The following is a 13,770-nucleotide window of genomic DNA, read 5'->3' on the forward strand; positions in this document are numbered from 1 at the left end:
ACATCACACACATCCATGCCCGAAGCAGGATTCGTACCTGCGACCGTAGCAGTCGCGCGGTTCCGGACTGAAGCGCCTAGAACCGCTCGGCCACCGCGGCCGGCTACTACTTGTCACTTACCGCGTTATCGCTAGGTGTGAGGTATCGCCCTATGTTTACCTGACCCACATCTCTCCCACTATAATACCTCCACAAGTACTTAAAACTCAAGAAAATATTCTTGGAAGCTTGCAGACTTTGGCAGTTAACTAGCCGCTTAAATAATTATCAAGTGGAAGAGCGTCGAGTAACTTTGGTGGCCAGCTAACAACCCGTTGGTATCGATTGAGTGCTTATTAAAAGTCTTTTTGTGGTCGTGGGAAATGGTCTCCAACATCCTACAATAACGTTTCATTCTTTTTTGCCAACAGAACACGGAAGGACAGAATATTAGGACTTCCTGTCAGTCGAGAGACGAGCACAAGTTGGGACTGGGTTTCGGGCAAAACCAACCTGTCACTTGTTTTTAGCAATTTAGAAAATGACGGAAAACTTATGTTTGGGAGGCCGAACGGGGAATCGAAATCTGGGCCTCCAGGACGCGAGCCCAGCGCCTTTAAATCCTCCGAAAGATTCTGCGGGTACCGGCCCCATTACGACTATTGTTTACAGTGATTGGTTATGATCATGACCACTACGCACGTTCCCAGCGACAAAATGAGAGACTGACAAGCTCGGTTTCTCACCGTCAGGCTGCGGGAAGTAGTGAAGGGGAGAGTGAGATCAGGAACCGGTATCGAAATCACTATTGCTGGATAGTGAAGTGCAAACACAGCATCGGCAAGTCCACTTAGCGCATAGCCACTGCCGTTTACTAAACTGCGGCACACATTTGTTTTTCAATAGCCTACTTGATTATACGGTCTCGTTACTTAGAAAGCAATATCAAACTTTCCTTGACAAACTTTATTCCCGTCGTGGAGTCGCGTTCAGCGACGGAAGGTAATGACAATATTTTATTCATTTTTGCTGTCTTACTAATCTCCATAGTTGAATCAGTTTCCTTTTGGTACGCTACATTTTCCTCTCAAGTCGCACAGCAAAATAAAGATCATATTTTACTTCATATTTGTTCGTACAGTATCTTCGACGGTCAGCGTACAATAAAAATAAAACAATATTTCTGCATTACGCCACAGATACAGGTTTATAACGTAATCTATAATATTTTACACTACATTCCAAGGGAAAAATTTGTTAATATGTTTCCGATAGTCAGTAATCAGTGATGAAATATAACTGAATTCTACTTAATATACAGAAATTTCATTTAGAATCAGACTGCACTTTGAGTGCGAAAGACGGTTTCACTCCCACGAGAAAGACTACGTCGGAGAATGACACTGTCTGTGATTTTTATTTTAATTAAAAATCCCTTACTAATATAAGAATTCGTCAGACTTACGGAGATAAAAACAAATATGGAACACTTGAGAGGACATCGATCTAGGCGCAAACTTGATTCGGAACGTCAAGCTTCATAAATCACCTGACCTCTTTCCAGTGTTAAATGGTCTGCAAAATTCGCTTATATCTAAAAGACAGATGAATAAATCTTATATTTGTACTTGCGAGCTATATTTGAAAAGAGGCCGAAGCCCGAAAGGTTTATTTATATATATTATATATATATTATATATATAAATAATGGTACGTTAACTTTTAAACAAAAATGTAGGAAGCGTTCACGTCCACTGAGGCAGAACAGTTATTTCGATGCAATGTGTTAACATCACAGTATCGCTAGTCTATAAGATTTCGTATTTTGTCAGTAGTCTTGAACTGTATTCTTTTTTTTTTTCCTTGGCTCAGGCTCCGTTGCATCATTTTCTTATTACGGTGTCTAGTATTGTCTACGGAAAAATGAAGAAGACCTAATTGGAACAACCGTTAACGAGAATGTGGGTTTCAACGAGAATATGTGGCGCAAGTCGTTTAAATAACGTGCTGAGCCTGCTTAAAAGTGGATATGAAATGATGCGGACGTTCCAGAAAACACAGCCGATCAACTTGCGATTATTACGCTCCACACTATTCAGGGAGTCTCTCCCAAGAGTAGTCAGACGCATTTTCTCTGGTGTTTCAGCACATACTTGCAATCTCGTTTAAGCATTGTGTAGTCGGAGTCAGCCCACTGCTAACCACGTTTTTCATGTGACGCCCGGTGTCGCCGGACAGCGTCGGTTTGTTTCCCGTTACAAACAAAATGATTTTTAAAGCCAAGTTTTACATGCCCATTCAACAGCACAGTCCCAGTGTAGTGCGATATTCGTTTATTCTATATGTATTAACAGTGACAGTACATCCAGAAGAATAACCGGTACTGCAGCAGCGACAGCCACGGCGTGGTCCTAGGAATGGGAAAAACCTACCGTTTAAAACAGATACCGATATTTTAATCCTGAATAATTGGTATTTTTCGGCATTTGTCCATCTCGGTTATAATAGGTGTTTTTTTTATTATTTCCTCATGACGGGATAAAAAGCCGAAATATCAGTTAGCCTTTGCAGCAGTGCAAAATTTTTCGTCTTTAATAAACCCTTTTTAAAGAACGAGTAATTTCTATTCCTTAAACTGCAATGCTCTGAAGTATTGTGTTATTACAGAAAATAAGGAAAAGCGATCAGTGCTACTTTAATGACAAAGCCGGCAGACACAAGAAACAAACAGATGGCATAAAAATTGTTACAGCATTGCTTAGACAATAATGTACCTGTTAGCATTGGCGTGGTCTATTGGGTGGTACTCGTGTACACACATCTACATCTACATTTATACTCCGCAAGCCACCCAACGGTGTGTGGCGGAGGGCACTTTACGTGCCACTGTCATTACTTCCCTTTTCTGTTCCAGTCGCGTATGGTTCAAATGGCTCTGAGCACTATGGGACTTAAATGCTGTGGTCATCAGTCCCCTAGAACTTAGAACTACTTAAACCTAACTAACGTAAGGACATCACATACATCCATGCCTGAGGCAGGATTCGAACCTGCGACCGTAGCGGTCATGCGGTTCCAGACTGTAGCGCCTAGAACCAGTCGCGTATGGTTCGCGGGAAGAACGACTGCCGGAAAGTCTCCGTGCGCGCTCGAATCTCTCTAATTTTACATTCGTGATCTCCTCGGGAGGTATAAGTAGGGGGAGGCAATATATTCGATACCTCATCCAGAAACGCAAGACTCCCCATCTGTGCTTTGTGGTAGTTTCTCGCTGTCACAGTCGGACATCAGCTGTGTTACAGAATCACACCATCCCTAGTCTGGAAGTATTTCACGAAGGGTGGTATCAGTGAAGTGCAATGCTCCATTTCCTTTAAAAGATTAAAAAAGGAAGGAGCCACAATAAACTTACGATGAAAAGTGAAAGCAGCTGGTCTGCTGCCTGTGTTGCACAACATGCCTGTATCAGCTTGTAGCCATTGCAAAAGGGGCAAATTAACACGAAAAATAGCATTCCTCAACGCCAGTTTTCCCCTTTTAACACAGACTGTTCGTAATGTCCAAACAGCGACATGACCCCGATTACAACATGATTTTTTGAGTAGGTCTTTAAAACATTACATCATAGGAGAACGGTGGCTTTTGGTAGTAGTCATTCACTTATCACTTTTCAAGAAATGCAGCGAATGGTGGACGTACTAAGTTTTACTTGATTTGGCTGGTTAATCTGATATTTTGATTCTATGTACCTTGTAACTGAGGGGCTTGAAATTTTTCAGTCTTTGCTCCGTTTCTACGTATACTACAGGAAATAGCACGAATAAAAAACCGAAAATGGGGCATTTAGGAAACCGGTTATTTTGAGCAGTTTTAACACTCAGATTAAACTGGCGTTGAAAATCGCGATATATCTGAAAATTGGTTAGTACAACGATAACCGCGGCCGGCCGTTGTGGCCGAGCAGTTCTAGGCGCTTCAGTCCGGAACCGCGCTGCTGCTACGGTCGCAGGTTCGAATCCTGCCTCAGGCATGGATGTGTGTTTGATGTCCTTAGGTTATTTAGGTTTAAATAGTTCTAAGTCTATGGGACTGATGACCTCAGATGTTAAGTCCCATAGTGCTCAGAGCTATTTTTGTACGACAACCGCTATTTCTACCTGGCCCTTGTTGACAGCGCCATACTGAGCTACTGCTGGACTGGTGTATGTTCTTTGGGTTTTATTGTCCCTGTTAATACATATCGATAAAACGAATATCGGGCTAGACTAATTTGGGAGCGCTTTATCGAATGGGGTCGTAAAATTCCAATTTAAAAATAATTTTGTTCGCAGTGGGTAACAAACTGACGCTGGGGCGTCGCATGATAGTCGTAACGAGCAGTAACTGTTTGGGCTGACTCCAGTTACACAATGCAAAAAATGAAATTGCAAATATCTCTCGAAACACCAGAGCAAATGTGCCTGACGGTTCGTAAGAGAGACACGCGGTACACGGAGGATAGCTTTAGTCACGAACGTGAAAAATTTTTTTGTTTGTTTGGAGGCACATGCATGCAGTCTTGATACACATTGAAATCTCCGCGCTCCAGTACCGTGCTATACCGTCAGAGCAGTCTGAACTACACTAAATCGCCAAAGAAACTGTTATAGGAATTTGCATTCAAATACAGAGATATGTAAATAGGCAGAATATGACGCTGCAATCAGCAACGTCTCCATAAGACAACAAGTGTCTGTCGCAATTGTTAGATCGGTTACTGCTCGTACAATGGCAGTTTATTAAGATTTAATTGAGTTTGAACGTGATGTTGTCGTCGGAGCACGAGCGATGGAAGGCCGAGGTAGCAATGAAGTGAAGATTTTCCCGTACGACCATTTCACATGTGTACTGTGAGTATCAGAAATCCGGTAAAACGTCAAATCTCCGACATCGCTGCGGCCGGAAAAAGATCCTGCAAGGACTGGACCAACGACGACGCAACAGAATCGATCAACGTGACAGAAATGCAACCCTTCCGCAGATTGCTGCAGATTTCAATCCTGGGCCGTCAACAAGTGTCAGCGTGCGAACCATTCAACGAAACGTCTTCAATATGGGCTTTCGGAGTCGAAGGCCAAATCTTGTACCCTTGATGACTGCACGACACAAAGCTTTACGCCTCGCCTGGGCCCGTCAACACCGACATTGAACTGTTGATGACTAGAAACATGTTGCCTGATCCGACGACTCTCGTTTCATATTGTATCGAGCGGGTGGACGTGTACGGGTATGGAGACGACCTCACGAATCTATGGACCCCGCATGTCAGCAGGGGACAAGCTGGTGGAGGCTTTGTAGTGGTGTGGGGTGTGTGCAATTGGATTAATACGGGACCCCTGATACGTCTAGATACGACTCTGACAGATGACACGTACGTAAGCATTCATTCAAGTTCATTGTGCATTCCGACAGACTTGGGCAATTCCAGCAGGACGATGCGACACCCAACACGTCCAGAACTGCTACAGAGTGTCTCCAGAGCGTCTTCTAAATTTAAACACTTACGCTGGCAACCAACTACCCAGATATGAACATTATTGAGTATATCTGGGATGCCTTGCAACGTGCTGTTCAGAAGAGATCTCCACGCCCTCCTACTCTTATGGATTTATGGACAGACCTGCTGGATTTATAATGTCAATTCCCTTCAGCACTACTTCAGACATTAGTCGAGTCCATGCCACGTCGTGTTGCGGCGCTTCTGTGTGCTCGAGGGAGCACTACACGATATTTGGCAGGTGACCAGTTTCTTTGGCTCTTCAGTGTAAATGGCGCAGCACGTTGGTGGAAATGGAGCAGCAAGTTGGTGGAGTAGTGTGCGGTAATTCGTTCTCGACAGCACTGGAAATATTGCAGCTGTATGGGGCAGATCCATGGGGCTAACGTAGTATGCCAACTGGCCCGACACAGTTTCAACGTTTCCGAGGATGTCTATGCGTACGAAGACTACAGGCATCTATCTGCAAGCAAAGCGTTAATTACGTACCCTTATATGTTTCGTGGTGATAATTAAAACTCTATGACTGCCCCTGCAGTATGTATCCCTTCCACGATGTCTTCATCATCGTCACAAAACTCGTAAGTTTACTTTCGGTTTTCCTCAGAATCTCTGCCAAATTTACTCGTTCGATATTACAGTCTGGAAGCAAACGGGGCACTTGCTTCACGCTTACGGCGGATACATTCACCCGACAAGCCGCCTTTTCTACCCGAAAGCTTCCTTCTCAACAGCAGCAAATATCGATTTAAACCCAGTAACGCCAAGGTAATTGGGATCAACAAATGCTGCTTGTCTTCAATTTCTGTAGCTCAGACTAATAACGTGCACCTTACACCATGATAATATTAAAAGTAAACGTCAAGTCAATTTAGACCGGAGACGGGAAACGCCAATCTTGAACTTTTAAAATAAGAAGCTGCACGCATACTTTAGTAGTATTCATACCGCAAAACATCTCCTCCGCACTCACAACTATTTTCAAGCGATAATTTATTCAGCTGAGATCACCACCTTTCCCCGGTTACCACGTACTTTTCTGGTTACTACCCTTTTTTTCTATTAAAACCGCATGTACTCGATTTAGTTTTCTTTGATATTTCTACTTCTGTGTTGCTTTGGTCTTTTTCTTTTTCCTCTCGTATTCGCTCCGTTTCGAGCCCTAGATCAGTTCAGGTATTTGACCTTGGCGTACCGAAAGTCAGAAAGACACCGCCACAGCATTTTTCTGGAACTGTTTGGAGAACTACAGCAATTCACTGTCAGTAAAGTAGGACCAGGATTTGAATACAAATTATCGCACCTTGTATATTACAGAGCTGTATAGTTGGTATCGGTTTTGTCTCCGACTTGAAGGGCTGTTTCAGAATGGCAGGGTGGCTTTGTTTTTAGTTTTGACCAGCAGCTAGGTTTCGAACTTCTCATAGGAAATCTCGTACAGTCTTTCCTGGTTCTACCTCATTACATAACTGAAATGCTATGATTTATAGCAGTTTTTTTGCATTATTCTGTTTCATACATTAGAGCTAATTTTTAGAGATAGTAGCTTATATCACAGACAGTCTCTCATGTCAGTAAGCAAACACCATACTCAAACTCGTCCTTTATTACTACGTTTATTTCGTGATTTGATTTCGCCTCGTTTACGTTATGAGGTTCATATAGCGGCAATGAGTGCACTTCCGTACACAACAGCTGTACACTAACTGCTATACAGATGTTCATTAGACAGAATTTGTCGTTATTCGAATGCCGAATATCTGGTGGTCTGTACAGGACAATCTGGAAGAAATTATTACGTAGAATATTTAGCATCAGTGCAACCAAGTACCCGTCGTCCGAAAAGCTACTCCAGTAAAACTTTCGAAAAGATTTGCAGCCTATGCTACAGAACTGCCAGATGCTGTTCTCATACCGACTGCGTTACCAAACTCGTGGTACGACCGTGTCTCACAAGGGGATTGTACAGGAATCGGATTTTTGTAATTTTTTATACTTATGGTACGTGAAGTTCAGAATTCAAATATACATCTTCCAAAATAGTTTTTTGGAACGCCCAAAAATTCTCGAGAAAATCGATTGAAGTTTTCCGATCGCGTTAATATGATAAAGCACGGTCGATTTTCTTGAACAGGCTGCTTGGCTATGTGGTAAAACGCTCTCCTGCCACGCGAAGATCTAGTTTCGTTTCTCGGCTGATGTAAACTTTTAGACAGAGGTTGCATTAGCAATTTCTTGGAGTTTAAAATCCATAAAGATGGAAAAAATCAGTACCGCTCTAGACTGCTAATCGCTTGTTCGAGTCTCGTTTCACTCATTTTTTCGTTTTCTTTCGTTCAGTTCGAATACCTATGCCATTAAAATATAAAATTCATTAAATATATGCTAATTAACAAGTATATAATTAGTATTTTCATCAAATATGCACATCTTCTTATTTCTACTTACATACCGCACACAAAAATTCAGTTTTCGTTGCAATCGTAAATTCTTGATCACTAATATTTTATAGAAGATTGTTTGAATTCAAAGACAGCACTAAAAATAAATTATTTTTAATCATTTATTTTTAACTTCAGGAAAATATTAATGGAAACTGCACCTTTAATTAAAACTCTTTCAGGACTGGAAATTGAACCCACGCTACACGCGTGGTAGGCGAGCATTCTACCACACAGACACACGGCCCGTGGAGAAAAATCGACGATGCTTTAGAATATTAAAAACGGTTGCAAATCTTCAAAGACGATTTCCTTGAGAATTATTGAGAGTTTCATCGAACTGCCTTCATCTAAGTTCCCATCTACGTGATTAGTCTGCAATTCACAATTAAGTGTCTGGCATAGTGTTAATCGGACCACATTAAAGCTATTCCTCTACCGTGCCACTTTCGAACAGCGCGCGGGATAAACGATCACTTAATCTTTCTGTGCGAGCTCTGATTTTTCTTATTTTATACTGATAATTTCTGTCTGTGTAGGTGGACGCCAACAGAATATTTTCGCAATCGGAGGAGAAAGTTGGTGTGTGAAATTTCACCAAAAGATCCTGTTGGAACGAAAAATGCCTTGGTTTTAATGACTTCCACCCCGATTCACTTATCGTGTCTGCGGCACTCTCTCCCCTATTCCGCGATACCACAGAACGAGTTGCCCTTCTTTGAACTTTTACGATGTCCTACATCATTCTCATCTTATGGGGATGCCACATCGCACTGCAAAGAGAGTGTGTCCTCTTCAGCAGACCTTTTCCACTTTCTAAGTGTTCTGACAATAGATCGAAGTCTTTCTTTGCTATGTGATCGCTCCAGTATAAGTTATTCGTAATTGTAATCCCTAATATTTAGTTAAATTTACAGCCTTTAGAATTTGTGTGATTTATCATGTAGCTGAAATTTAGCGGATTTCTTTTAGTATTCATGTGGATGACTTCACACACTTAATTATTTGGAGTCAACTGCCACTTTTCGCATCATAGAGATATTTTATCTAAATCATTTTGCAATTGGTTTTGATCATCTTATGACTTACAAGACGGCAGACAATCTAAGAGGGCTGCTCAATTTGTCTCCTGTGTCGTTTATGTAGACCAGAAACAGCAGAGGGCGTATAACTCTTCACCGGGGACCCCAGATATTACTTCCGTTTTAATCGATGACTTTTCTTCTGTTACTACGAACTGTAACCTTTCTGACAGGAACTCATGAATCCAGTCGCACAGCTGGGGCGATACTCCATAGGCACGCAGTTTGATCTGAAGTATCTTGTGAGGAATGGTGTCCAGAGACTTCTGGAAATCTAAAAATATCGAATCAGTTTGACATCCCCTGTCGATAGTACTCATTAATTCGTGAGAATAAAGAGCATGTTGTGCTTCACAATATTTTCTGTATCTGTGCTGCCTATTTGTCAATAAATTGTTCTCTTCTAGGTAACTCATAATGTTCGAACGCAGAATATGTTCCAGAATCCTGCTTCAAATCGACATTAGTGATATGGGTCCGTAATTAAACGGATTACTCCTATTTTCTTTCTTGGGTATTGGTGTGACTTGTGGAACTTTCCAATCTTAGAGTACAGATCTTTCGATGAACGAGCGGTTGTATATGATTGCTAAGTATGGAGCTATTGTATCACCATATTCTGAAAGGAACTTGACTGGTATACAATCTGGACCGGAGACCTTGCTTTTATTAAGCGATTTAACCTCCTTCGCTACACCGAAGATATCTACTTCTAAGTTCTTACGTTGGCAGTCATTCTAGATTCGAATCCTGGAATATTTACTGCATCTTCCTTGGAGAAGACTTTTGTGAAAGACACTTGAGTTCTGATCTTCCCGTAACATAAACATAACAGAAATATAAAAATCGCATTACCATATGGTCCCCTTGTCAGTTGCCATAGTGAACTACAAATGTTTCTGACAATACGGTTTAGATCAACGAAGATTACTTCCGACGTGTTTGACCATATTTATAAGACTCTCTCATGCATTTCTGAGTTCTCCCACATATTGTTCTGAGAATCTTATTGATCCCATTATGTTTAAAAGATATTAAGTAACTAATGGAAGATACTCGTTCCTCTATACGCTACTGATCCGTGGAAAGTGCAGACAACACAGTAAAAACAAGGGCTTCACTTAAACAAGACAGGCTCATGCGAAATGACAGACATCTGACACAGAAAAAAATTCGTGCTCTTGTGAGGTAGGGGTACAATATGTTTAACAATACTAGCATGCAACATGCTTCAGTGTAAATACTTTCAAACTGGACTATATGCAAAGCCACAGGTGAGAATACATGTTTTGTTAGTAACACTCGACCCGTAATAACAAAAAGAAAACGTAATAAATAGGACAGTACTATTTACTAAAAACTGTATAGGAAAAAAGTAGAATTGTTCCGCAGTTGCTGCACTGCCCCGCAGGTATACAATGCTAACAGACACCCGACATTTACACGTAGATAGATAAAGTTAAACGAAACGAGAGATTAGTTTATCGGGTCAAAATTATTCCATACGACCATTGTTTTCATTCCTCACCTGCAACTGCAAATTAAAAGTAGAAGTGTTGAATTCTGGCAACATGAATTATTAAATATAAATTACATTGGCGTTTAGTACACGTATTTACTTATTGCAGCACCCACTGCTGCATAATAGATAAAGTGTAGAACGGTCTTTAAGTTGAACAGCATAGGTAAATAAAACGAAGTGATAGAAAGTATAACAGGTCATGGCGAATAAGGTTTCCTGAGTGTAGACAGCATTAGACCCTCTGCGCACCGATTTTTTTCTGGGTTTGCTGCCCACTGATGGAATCTTTACAATGTGCATCTTTTGCTACTTACCCTTTAAGAGCCATGATTCTGATCATCCTAGGAATCATGTCTATCTACTCATGTACTATACGTGCTAAATGATATCTGCTTTAGGGTTACATATTTCTCAAAACACTATGAGTATTGCTCTCGCGCCAAAACATTCCTAGTTTGTCCCAAATCGTTAGGATGAAAATTATATAGAAATTTGTTAAACTGGATACTTTGAGATGAGGAACCAATTGCTGGAAATACATATTTCAGTCAGCACAAGGCTTTGAGTGAGAAATGTCTGTGAAGCACATGTTTGATGACAAATAACTGCCTACTACATCGGCGTTGGATATAGTTCCAGCAACGCCGAACGAACGTAGAGAGAAAAAATTGTAACAAGCGTCAGCCTAATTGGAAGTAATTTATTGCCATGGATAGAAACTGGATCGTTCGAACTACAGAGAGCTGTGATCTCCCCTGCGAAGAATTATTAGCGCAGTAGAATTTTCAGATACGGTATTAGAGCTCGTGGGAGAAGATTCATTATTAAGCACCAGTCAACTTGATGATAGTTACTTCGAAGAATTACTATATACTTAAGTTGTTGCTATAAACTGTAAGTTGTCTATGTGAACAAAAAAACTAAATATTCGTTTGTTATCTCGAAGTACTCAGTTTAGAATTCGACCCTGTACAGCTGGGAAACTCTGTGAACATTTTTTTGTATTTATTTCCAGACTGTACAGACGCGCTTGAAATAAGTCTATATGTCTATGTGTACCACTCCAATTAGAGAAAATAATTTGTAACTCATTGCAAAATATGAATATGTGCTCGTAATTGGATAAAAGATTGTGAAACAAGCTCAACAGCAGATAAAGCATAATTTTTCCTTCGTGCATCAAACGTAACAGTTACGGAAAAGTAATTGTTGCTGTGTTTGATTTTTCGCTACTAATTCGTATTCTGTAAACAGAAGGCTTTGGCACTGGTGCATGCGTCCAGTGACGAAACGTTTTGCACAACTGTGGGGTCAGGGAAAGCGCAAGCATTTCTGGAAGGAACCAGCTCGAATTGTGAGACCACGACAGGCGAAACAACACTTCTCATATTGAAGTGACGCTGAAGCTACAGCATCACTTTTATATACGATTTCTTGTTAACACATGTTGTAGTCAATAAAATTCTTCTAGGTATGTGACCGCATTCTCGCAAAAGCACCCTAAGTAGGCCATCTGCAGTAGCGGCCGAAACGTCGAAGAATTTTACACAGTGAAAATGCCGCCACATAGCCAGAAGAATTTTACTGAATGTGACAACGGCTGTGGAAGCCTACTCTCACACATGGTGCAGTGTCTATAGCTTTCTGCACTTTGACTTATAGCTGTCTCTCTTTTACATTTTGTCATTTAAACTTGCACCGTCTACAGTGAGACAATGCAAGTTCAAAGTGCAGCTGCCCATTGAAGACAATAACGAAACTTCTAAAAATGACAACTGTAGAATGGAAACAGCTATAATGCGAAGTACGGAGAGGTGTAAAAACTGCAGCACCTGTAAGCAAATAAAAAAACTGATAATGCTTTAACTTCAACGAAACTAGGTAAAAAAGAAGAAAAAATGTGTTGTTCAAGTCAGAACGTATCCACAAACAAATCTGTAGACACTATATTCTTTTGGATTTCATTATTTTCACTCTTATTATTAAAGCTGTGATGCTGCTTTCATTTCTAAAGGAGGACAAATTACACTGATGAGTCTCCACAATATCTTACTACTCTTTTCCACAAATGAAACCAGAGATAAAGAAATTGGAAAAAAACCCTCCCGTGCCACAACACAAGCAGTTAAAAAACAGAGAAATGAACACAGAAAACTAACAGCAAGATAGAGTCTATCGTCACATTCTTTCATACATACGGTCTGTTCTCTGCTTTCTCTGTGTAACAGGAAACGTTCAACTTGTGGTAAAACTTAACTTTATGAAATTCCTGGGAAACATTAGAAAGAGGTTCGACGTCAGATGATGTCTCTTCTAAAGCTTACTGGTTGCCGTAACTGGTGTAGGGTAGGTCCAATTTCTCCTAAGCTCTAACAAACGGCCAATAAAATGGACTGTCGATGCAGGCAGAAGTGACCAGTTGAAGAACGTTTCTTAGAAATTATTGACAATTCGTTTGAATTTTTAGGATCGTGAGAGCATGTAATCAGAAAAGTAACGGGAACGACGGGAGAAACAGTTTCCCTGGGAAGTTGTGCATGCACATATAGCTGACTAATGGACTTGGTGTACAGAATTTGTCTCGTTTAGTTTGCCAGTATGTTTTCTGTACCGTACCGCACTCGAAAATATAAAACACAGTGTCTTTTCTTTTTTCGTCTAACACTCCTGTTTACGCGTTTCCCTTTGTAGTTCAGCGGTGGTTTTGGAATTATGACGTTTCTGTCACCCACAGCGATAGCAGCGCCCCAAGCGACGAGCAAGCGATACTTCTGAATACGATATCGGATGAGTGCGAATACTAACGTTTATACTGATTCGTAACATTGTTTTTACAATAGGGAGTGTATGCAGTGCCGTAAAAATCGACAATAACTAAAAAATGTCACCACATTTGTCATTTTTTATTTTCTTAAGGTCTCGGTCTCGGGAGGGGGGGGGGGGGGGGGGGGCGGTATGAAAGGATACATCACGGGACAGTTTATTTACGATTCTCTTGTAACATACATATTTTTATTGCACAATGTCGTTTTCCTTCAATAATAAAAAACTGCTAGGAAACATCAGAAGACTTGACCTTTTGCAGAAAGACGTCGTATATAAACCCAACAAAGAAGAGTTTTGTTCGTTACGCTTTGTGCCATATCAGTGAACGTGGAACATGGGAAACTTGTTTGGAATGTAATACCTACATTGTTTAACGTACCTAA

At 40.8% G+C, this 13,770-nt stretch overlaps 1 protein-coding gene across 1 annotated transcript in view; it reads right to left on the reverse strand.

Moving 5' to 3' along the window:
* Positions 1 to 13,770, reverse strand: part of LOC126474504 (uncharacterized) — a 249,772-nt gene that overhangs the window by 124,272 nt on the left and 111,730 nt on the right. The window lies entirely within an intron of this gene.

Source organism: Schistocerca serialis, chromosome 4, assembly GCF_023864345.2.
Source record: "Schistocerca serialis cubense isolate TAMUIC-IGC-003099 chromosome 4, iqSchSeri2.2, whole genome shotgun sequence".
NCBI classification, from domain to species: domain Eukaryota; kingdom Metazoa; phylum Arthropoda; class Insecta; order Orthoptera; family Acrididae; genus Schistocerca; species Schistocerca serialis.